Genomic DNA, 7887 nt, shown 5'->3' on the forward strand with positions numbered 1-7887 from the left:
ATGAAATTATGATACATTTGTGAATCTATTTTAACAATCTAAATATGCATATGTACAGACTGATACATTTAAAAAACAAGAATATTATGTTTTATTACATTTACAGTGATTTTACGTTAATTTACATTTGAAATGTAAAATCACAGTCTATTTATGTGAATTTAATGATATTCTAGAAGAACAGTACAAAACTGTAAAATACACAGTAAAATACTTTTATATTACAATTTTTTTTACAGTGTATCTCTCTCTGTATCAAGCCTCAGCTGTCTGCCTGAGGTGGTCACTGACTGCACTGAGTACAGGACAAAACCCTCTTGGTGCCTCTCTTCTGCAAGGCTGGCAGTTCAGTGCCAGCCCACAATGCAATACTACTGACTGACATCCTACTAATAAATCTCCTAGTGGCTGTGTTATTTAAGCTCCCTCAGTCTGTCCACTGCTACAGCAGGTGTTTGCATACCACTTTGCAACCCAGCTCCTCCCTTTCTGCTGCACCTGACTTAATCAGAATAATTAAGGACAGTCCTGTTGTGTGCTGGGGTCTATCTGCTGCACTCTCTGCCTTATGCTTTCCATGGAAGGATGGGGGCAGGGGTCCCAGAATAGAAATAACAACCTGCCTTTGACAGATGGGTGGTCCTGACTGAACTTAAATTTAGGGAAAGATTTCCCATTGTCTAATAGGACAATTAAAGCTTTGGTTATTAAAAATACCGCGTAGGTTCATGTTATCATCAAAGTTGTTATTAAAGGTTTGGGCTTAACTCTTTCCCCTGTAAACACAAGACAACAGAGACAACAACTGTGTATCTTTAATAACGAGTTGTGACACCTTCGTATGTATTAGTTAAGATGTGGTTTGACAACCATCAGAACAGTTTGCAGGTTAGCTGCAAAGGCAGAAAGCACCCTCACTAACCCCAGTACCACTCAGTTGAGAAAAGAGCTTCAAGTGATACTTCTGATAGTCTTTGAAGAGGTAGAGTCCAAGCCTTCCCCACCTCCTTCCTTCTTCCCTCAGCTCCTGTAAGAGACGTCTATCCTTCATGCTGCTTTTAGACAGCTGTGCTTACGCTGCATTACGCAGAGCAGAGTGTGGGGAAGACAGAAGATGGAGAGGAGAAACAGAGAGTGCCTGCTGGATAAAAGCAAGCTTTTTGTTTCCTAATGGATCCTTGCCCATTTTATTCAGATCAGTCATGCAGGCAGTGGCTGACATTGGCATCATTGATTTAACATCATTCATTTCAGAAGGAGGAGGAGGAGGAGAACGAGGAGCTGAAGGTAGCTGACACTTGTGAGAAATGAGGAGAGCAGCAGGAATTCTGCATTAACCCAGTCATTCATTAAGTCGCATTCTTTTTTATAAATATGTCAGTTTAAAGCATAACCAGAATCTTTTGATTCCAGCGTACCGCCATTAAAGGCCTGTTCATTGCTCAAGCAGATGTTTTCCTATTTTAAGATTTAACTGTGAATCAAATCCATTATTCAACTTTAGTGACAGGATGAGAGTGTAGAAACAAAACAGTTTCTCAGCTATGAATTCAAAAAATTACCAGGAAAAAAACACAAAAGGAATTTACAAACAAGCTCGTTCACCCTCATCACGGCCGACTGAATGACAGTGAGAAATCTGTAATCTGGTTTGTGAGAAGACAGAGAGGCTAGGCGATCGGCACGCAGCCAGACTGAGTCCGGTATTTTCAGCCTCAGAATAAACTCCAGTCTTATCACAGGCGGAGCAGCTGGCTGCCGAGCAGGACAGGTGACGGAGACAGATACTGACAGCAGCCCGACCTGCCAATCTAACGTCTTTCCAGATTCCCAGAGCGAGGAGGGAAACGTGGAGGTGAACTCCACTGCTGCTTGAAAGGAGCTGCACAGTTAAAGTTGCAGTCTTCTCATGAGTCACAGAAAAATGTAGCTGATCTACAGATTGAGCTGCATTTACAGCTTAGGAAATGCAAAATGTGACTTCCTGACATGCGTCATCTAATAGGATCGAGGAATTTGGAACAATCCCCGGGCTGAGTGACTGGTACCGCATGTTCAAAATGTAGTGACAGAGCCTGATCTCAGAGGAAATTCCTTTTGATACTCACCAAAAATATGTTTTTGTCACTATGATGTTGTAGAGTTTGACACCAGAGGGCTGTTTCCACATCTTCATCTGCTGAAGAAGGGAACATTCCTCTGTGCTCACCTCAACTCCGAGCTTGACACGTGGATCTGCAAGCAGGATTTTGTGACATCGCAGCTAATTTTACAACATTCATGCTCCAGAATTTGGGGAAGGTAATTCAGCTTTTATTCACAAATGTATCTGCAGGGACTCTTGGGGGAAAAAAACCCCAGGCATTAAGCAAAACTTTATATTGTTTTTTAGCCTCTCCCAGTGGATGTGTCTGTTTCCTGGCGGTTCATTTTCAGCATCCTTATCTAGTCTTTTCTGTTCATTTAAACTATGTTTCAGTGCTGCAGATCATCAGCACAAAGGAGCTCTTAACATTGATGTGGGAAACACCTGGAAAGAGCATTAATGTAAATGCTCTGAAAAACACGAACTGAACTTTTTGATATTTGTTTTTCCTCGAGTCAGAATCAGTTTTCAAGGTCAGAAAGGTTTCATTACTTTATGTTTAACTAATTAGAAAAAAGTGACCATTTAAAACCATAAAGAATTAAACTCTGAATGTTGCACTTAAGGCATCACAAAGACTACACAAAGCATAAACACACACTCTTGATAATTCCATCAAAACTGCCACTCACACGACAAACGTGACAACCTAATGCAGTGACTGGAATTAGAAGAGGTGAATCCCCATAGAGGGGTAACTTGTGTTTGCATCCACCTGTCAGCTTTGTTTAAAACAGTCAGTTAAACATAAGAAAGCTGTTTTATGGAGCAGAATTAGCTATACATGCTAAAATTTAAGCAGCTGTTTGGTTTTAATACTTACCTAACCCTTCATTTTCTCTCCAAAGTAAATGTGGCAGTATCGCCAGGTCATATCAGGACAGTGGCAGAGCTTCAGGAAGATTCATTAACACCTATCAACAGCAAACTGTCTCTTTCTGTGCTCGTAGATCTGGTCTAAACTTGAACTGCAAATGCAAATGAAACATAGGAATGAAATTTCCGATGTTTTTCCCATCCCCCAGTAGTTTTCTTTGACTTTGCATAAAAATCTGGACTTTCTTGTCAAAGAAGGCAACTTTTAGTGCTTAATTAGTTCATAAAATCTTGCAATGTGTGCCAGCCCTGAAGCAGGGTCCCCACGGCAGACCAACAACAGTCTGCTCATTAGAGAAAGCCATTGGTCTGTGTCTGTTGCTCTGCATGGGCTGCTATCAAAGTCTCTGTGGTTTAGAGGATGCTACAGGAACAAACATGCTCAAATGTAGGTACATGTGCACAGCACTCTGAAAACTCTGAGATTTTTTTCTTTGTGCCTACAAATCCCAAGAAAAGAACCAAAACCAACTAACAAATATGTCTTTTTCCATTTTGTGCCAGAGAGCTCACAAAAACATGTCAAATCTTTAGTTTTTAAATTTGTACACCACATTATATTTATATTAATGCCTTTTAATGAATGAATGAATGTCTTTATTCGAGCAACCAAATAATAAAGTTATTGTAATGTACAATTACACACACACACACAAAAAAAAAAACAAGTTTAGCTCGAAAAGGAGTGGGATGAAGACAAGCTTTTTAACTCCCACCCCTGCAATCTTATCTGAGTTTTAAATTTTGTAGTTGCGCAGTACATTTACCATCTCTAAAAAAATTAATTTAACTGATGTGGATATCATACTGATTGTTCTGTCAGTTCAAGTGTAATTTACAGAGCTACACTGGAGGAGGACACTATTTTGGTTTAAGTTAGGAAAATAGCTCAGCAACAGGGCTGTTTCTATGCAGCATAGCACAAAGAGATTAAGATAATGCAAAAGACCTGGAATATTTTACTATTTTAACACTGGAAACAAAATAAAAATGGAATTATACTGGATAATAAGATGTGAAATATATATGCTTCAACAGAATTAATTATATAAGATGAAATGCAAACAGTTCCAAATTCTGCAAATTATAAGCATACTGTGGACTTAAATAAATATAGTGTTCTAAAATGTTTACATATATATTTATTATTATTATTTAGGGCGATCGCGGCTCAAGAGTTGGCAGTTCGCCTTGTAATCAGAAGGTTGCCGGTTCAAGCCCTGGATTGGACACTCTAGGTCGTTGTGTCCTTGGGCAAGACACTTCACCTGCTATCTACTGGTGATGGCCAGAGGGGAATTATAAAGTGGAATTGTAAAGCGCTTTGAGGGTCTCATAAAGCGCTATATGAATGCAATCCATTATTATTTAAACCAACTGTTAACTGTATATTTCTGTACATTTAAGTATTATTATTCATATTGCCACATTCATTGACCTTGTTTATAGGTAATTTCATTGTTTAATCACATTAAATTGTTCCTAATTTAATGTTTAAAAGCACTTGAAAAAGGCAAAATTCCATGTAAAGTTAGGGCAACAAACTGTATTGTCATTACTGAAAATAACCGTATTTTCATGCAAGTTATTTTCTGTTATTTTATGGTATTATTTTGGCGCCTGAGCTGTTACTGTTTTTTTAGGATTTTTTTTTACGGTGTAGCTGACTGTAAACGGCAGTATTAGCTTTATTTAACTGGAAAAATCTGGTATGTTGTTATCTTTTCTTGAGCTTTGCTGCTTTAATGTTTTGACATGTCACCTATATTAGTGCCTTTTTGGTAGGATCAGCAACCTTTAATCTAAACCCTGCTGCATCCTGTTTAATGAAATTAATTTTAAAGCATCTTATGGGTGTGGAAATGGAACCGGACTTTGTATTTATATACTGCTCTAGTCTTAGCGTCCACTTAAAAGTCTGTAGGCTGTACAGAACTTTACTGCACATCCTGATTTAGAATCACCAGTTAGCCTAATGTGGATGTCTTTGGGATGTGGGAGGAAGCTGGACTACCTGAGGGACTCCCACCTTTTGCCTTAAGAGGACAGCGCTAACCAGTGTTTACTGTCACTCTCATCCCTCTCCCTGCTGTTTTTCTTTTCCTTTTTAGGAACCGTGTGTCAGCACTCTGACAGAGAACACCAACTATACCGCCATCTGTGCCTGCAAGTAAGAGGCACAATGCAACAAAGTGGTGTGTCACGGTGTCGCAAGGAGAGGCCATGGAGCCACTGATAATTTCATGATGGGGGAGCTATTGTGTTGAAGCTGCAGAGAGGGGGAGAAAAGAGAGAGGGACTCTGGGCTGGACACTTCGCAGGCGTGGCACCACAGCAGCAGCAGCAGAGGCTCTGAAGCAGCTGGCATCCACAATTAGAAAGACGGGAACAGAAAGAGACAGGAAGGAAGCTATGAGACAGAGGTGAAGAAAGGGAGGGTGAGGGAAGGTTAGGAGGGATAGAAAGGAATGGAAGACAAGCACTCTTGTCACACACACATGTGAGAAATGTTCACATCTGGTTCTCTCCTCTCTGTGTACAGAGCACCAAATTGAGTTGTCATCTGCAAGAGCCTGTGGTAGCGAATCACAGATTAAATTGTTGCTTTCCCTAATTAGCTCCAGTGTGAACTCTAAGGCCCAGCATCCCAGAATGTGTGTCACTTTTATAATCCTTCCCGCAGAGCAATTTAAAATGGGAGGTAACTACCTTTAGGCTGCACCGTGGCTGGAGTCATTTCCAGGCCACATTAAATGATAAGATCTGTAATAAGGCTGAAATATAGCTTAGCTGATTGAGCCAGGTGAAGGAGACAGCTTTTGTCATATTAATCCTAATGTGAAAATGATGGAAGAAAAATGAAGTCAGGGATGAAAATGATTAATCGTGCAAGGAGCTGGATGTGCCAGTTGTGTAACAAAAAAGAGAAAGGAAAAGAAAAAAAAATACATTCAAGCATTTAAGCAATTATGTAATTTGTTCCATGCTTCGAAGAGTGCAAATGCAAATTGAATACAGTGACTCACAGCCACGAAGCAGGTGCAGACGAGCAGAGGCAGGATTATCTGATTGAATCCAACCCAGAACTCAAAACTAATTAAAACATTCTCAGACACAAGAGCATTATCTCCTGGTCTTTATGAGCAAGTTTGTTGTGTGTTTAGTGTCGATTTTTCAAGCAAAGGAAGAACTTTCAGGGATAAGAGTGAAAGTGTGGGATTATTCGGAGGAGAGAAAAGGTTGCTATGGCGTTCCTCAAGAGCTGTGCAGACAGTTTGCTTTATCCCTCTAGTTAACTGAGTAGGATGTCTGCCAAACTCCCCAGGGATCTGTGTGTGTGAGAGAGAAAGAAAACAGAGCTAGAGGAAGGAGAGTAGTTCCAGTGGGGCATGATTTGCTGAATGGACTGACAGGCAGACTTTATGAAAGTGGTCTGTCACAGCGGACACACAGCTACGCCAGAGGAGCGCTTGACGTGAAGCTCAGCCGGCTGGCAGAAACCATTTTCGTAGTATACATGTTAGAACTGACCAACACTGCATTATGTAGCTCACACTGTGTAAAGAACCAGAGCCTATTCATCATATTTTGTCACTGTAGACATCAGTGTGTGTTGACAGAAGAGAATTTAACTGGATTTATGTCTGCCAGCAGGTACAAGTAATAAACTACTCCACCACAAGTGAAAGTAGCAGAATATATCAAAATTCTAAAAAGTAAAAGACGTCAGCGTGCAGTAAGGCAGTTGATGTCTGGTTTAATGCTTTTGGAGCAAGGCAAAACCGACTTGCTCCAAAAACACTGGAGCAAGTAGATTATAATATGTGTGCCTGTGAATCATTACAAATAGAACATGCGATAAAAAGTTGTTTTAATGTGAGAAAATATTATTTAAAAAATAAAAATAATAAAAATACAAGGTTATTATTTATCTTTATTCTTTAAAGATGCTTTGCTGGACATAAATTAGTCAGCACTTAGTATGGCCATCATACACCCCAACCACCTCCTACTGACTGTGATGAACTTTATGAATATGTTGCTTCATTCATTCATGAAAAAAATTCTCCAAAAACCCATTTAGTTAGTAATTACATTTCTTATCACAGAGTAATTGAAAAACAGTTTATCCATATATGAAAATAAATGAGCACCCACTCATTTTTATAGACATGTTAGGAAATAATGGTCCTTTGTTACTGTGTCACTATGTCTTTTTTGTATATATATAAAACACAATTTATAAGACCTTAGCATAAAAATAAGAGACTCTAATTAAAATAACTGCCTTTGTATCATCGTCTTTGGAAAAATATGGATAATTCCGAATGTTAGAGTCGCCTTTAAAATAGCTGCCTTGATGCATTTCAGCTGAATCATGGAAGTTTCCAGGACGAGGAGTCGTCCTGCTGCCACCTCACACTATCAGCCACAGTGGCCTCCTAATCAGCAGTGGAACCAGCCCGACTGAACAAACAGGCAGTTTTATACAGAGGAGGCATGCAGAGTGTGACCTTGACCTGACTGCCAACCAGAGTAACCAGTGGAAACCACAAAAAAGCAAATGCTTTTCATTGATTTATGGAGCTATACTTGTTAAATGTAATTTATTTTATTCAATTAAAATACAAAATATATATATATATATATATAAAAATAAAATATAATAAAAATATTATTATTCAATTTGGACCCATGATTAGGTGCAATTAAATTCCGACATGGGTGGAACAGCATTGTTTTTTTCTTTTCTCACACAGAGTTTGGTTACAAGGTGTCACTGCAACTATTACATCTGAAAAGGAGAAACTTGAAGTATAAATTTATTGCAATCAACTGAGTGCAATCAAAGCCAAATGAAAGTG

At 39.1% G+C, this 7887-nt stretch overlaps 1 protein-coding gene across 2 annotated transcripts in view; it reads left to right on the plus strand.

Moving 5' to 3' along the window:
* Positions 1-7596, plus strand: part of cndp1 (carnosine dipeptidase 1) — a 44277-nt gene extending 36681 nt beyond the window's left edge. The window contains exons 12-13 of one of the 2 annotated variants that reach the window (XR_013973259.1): positions 2142-2301; positions 5134-7596. The gene's annotated coding sequence lies outside the window, so the exon portion shown is untranslated. The remainder of the gene's footprint in view (positions 1-2141; positions 2302-5133) is intronic. The other variant, XM_080895434.1, reaches the window with a different exon arrangement.
* The last annotated feature ends 291 nt before the right edge of the window (positions 7597-7887 follow it).

The sequence above is a fragment of the Rhamphochromis sp. 'chilingali' genome (assembly GCF_963969265.1).
Source record: "Rhamphochromis sp. 'chilingali' genome assembly, chromosome: 11".
Lineage (NCBI taxonomy): Eukaryota > Metazoa > Chordata > Actinopteri > Cichliformes > Cichlidae > Rhamphochromis > Rhamphochromis sp. 'chilingali'.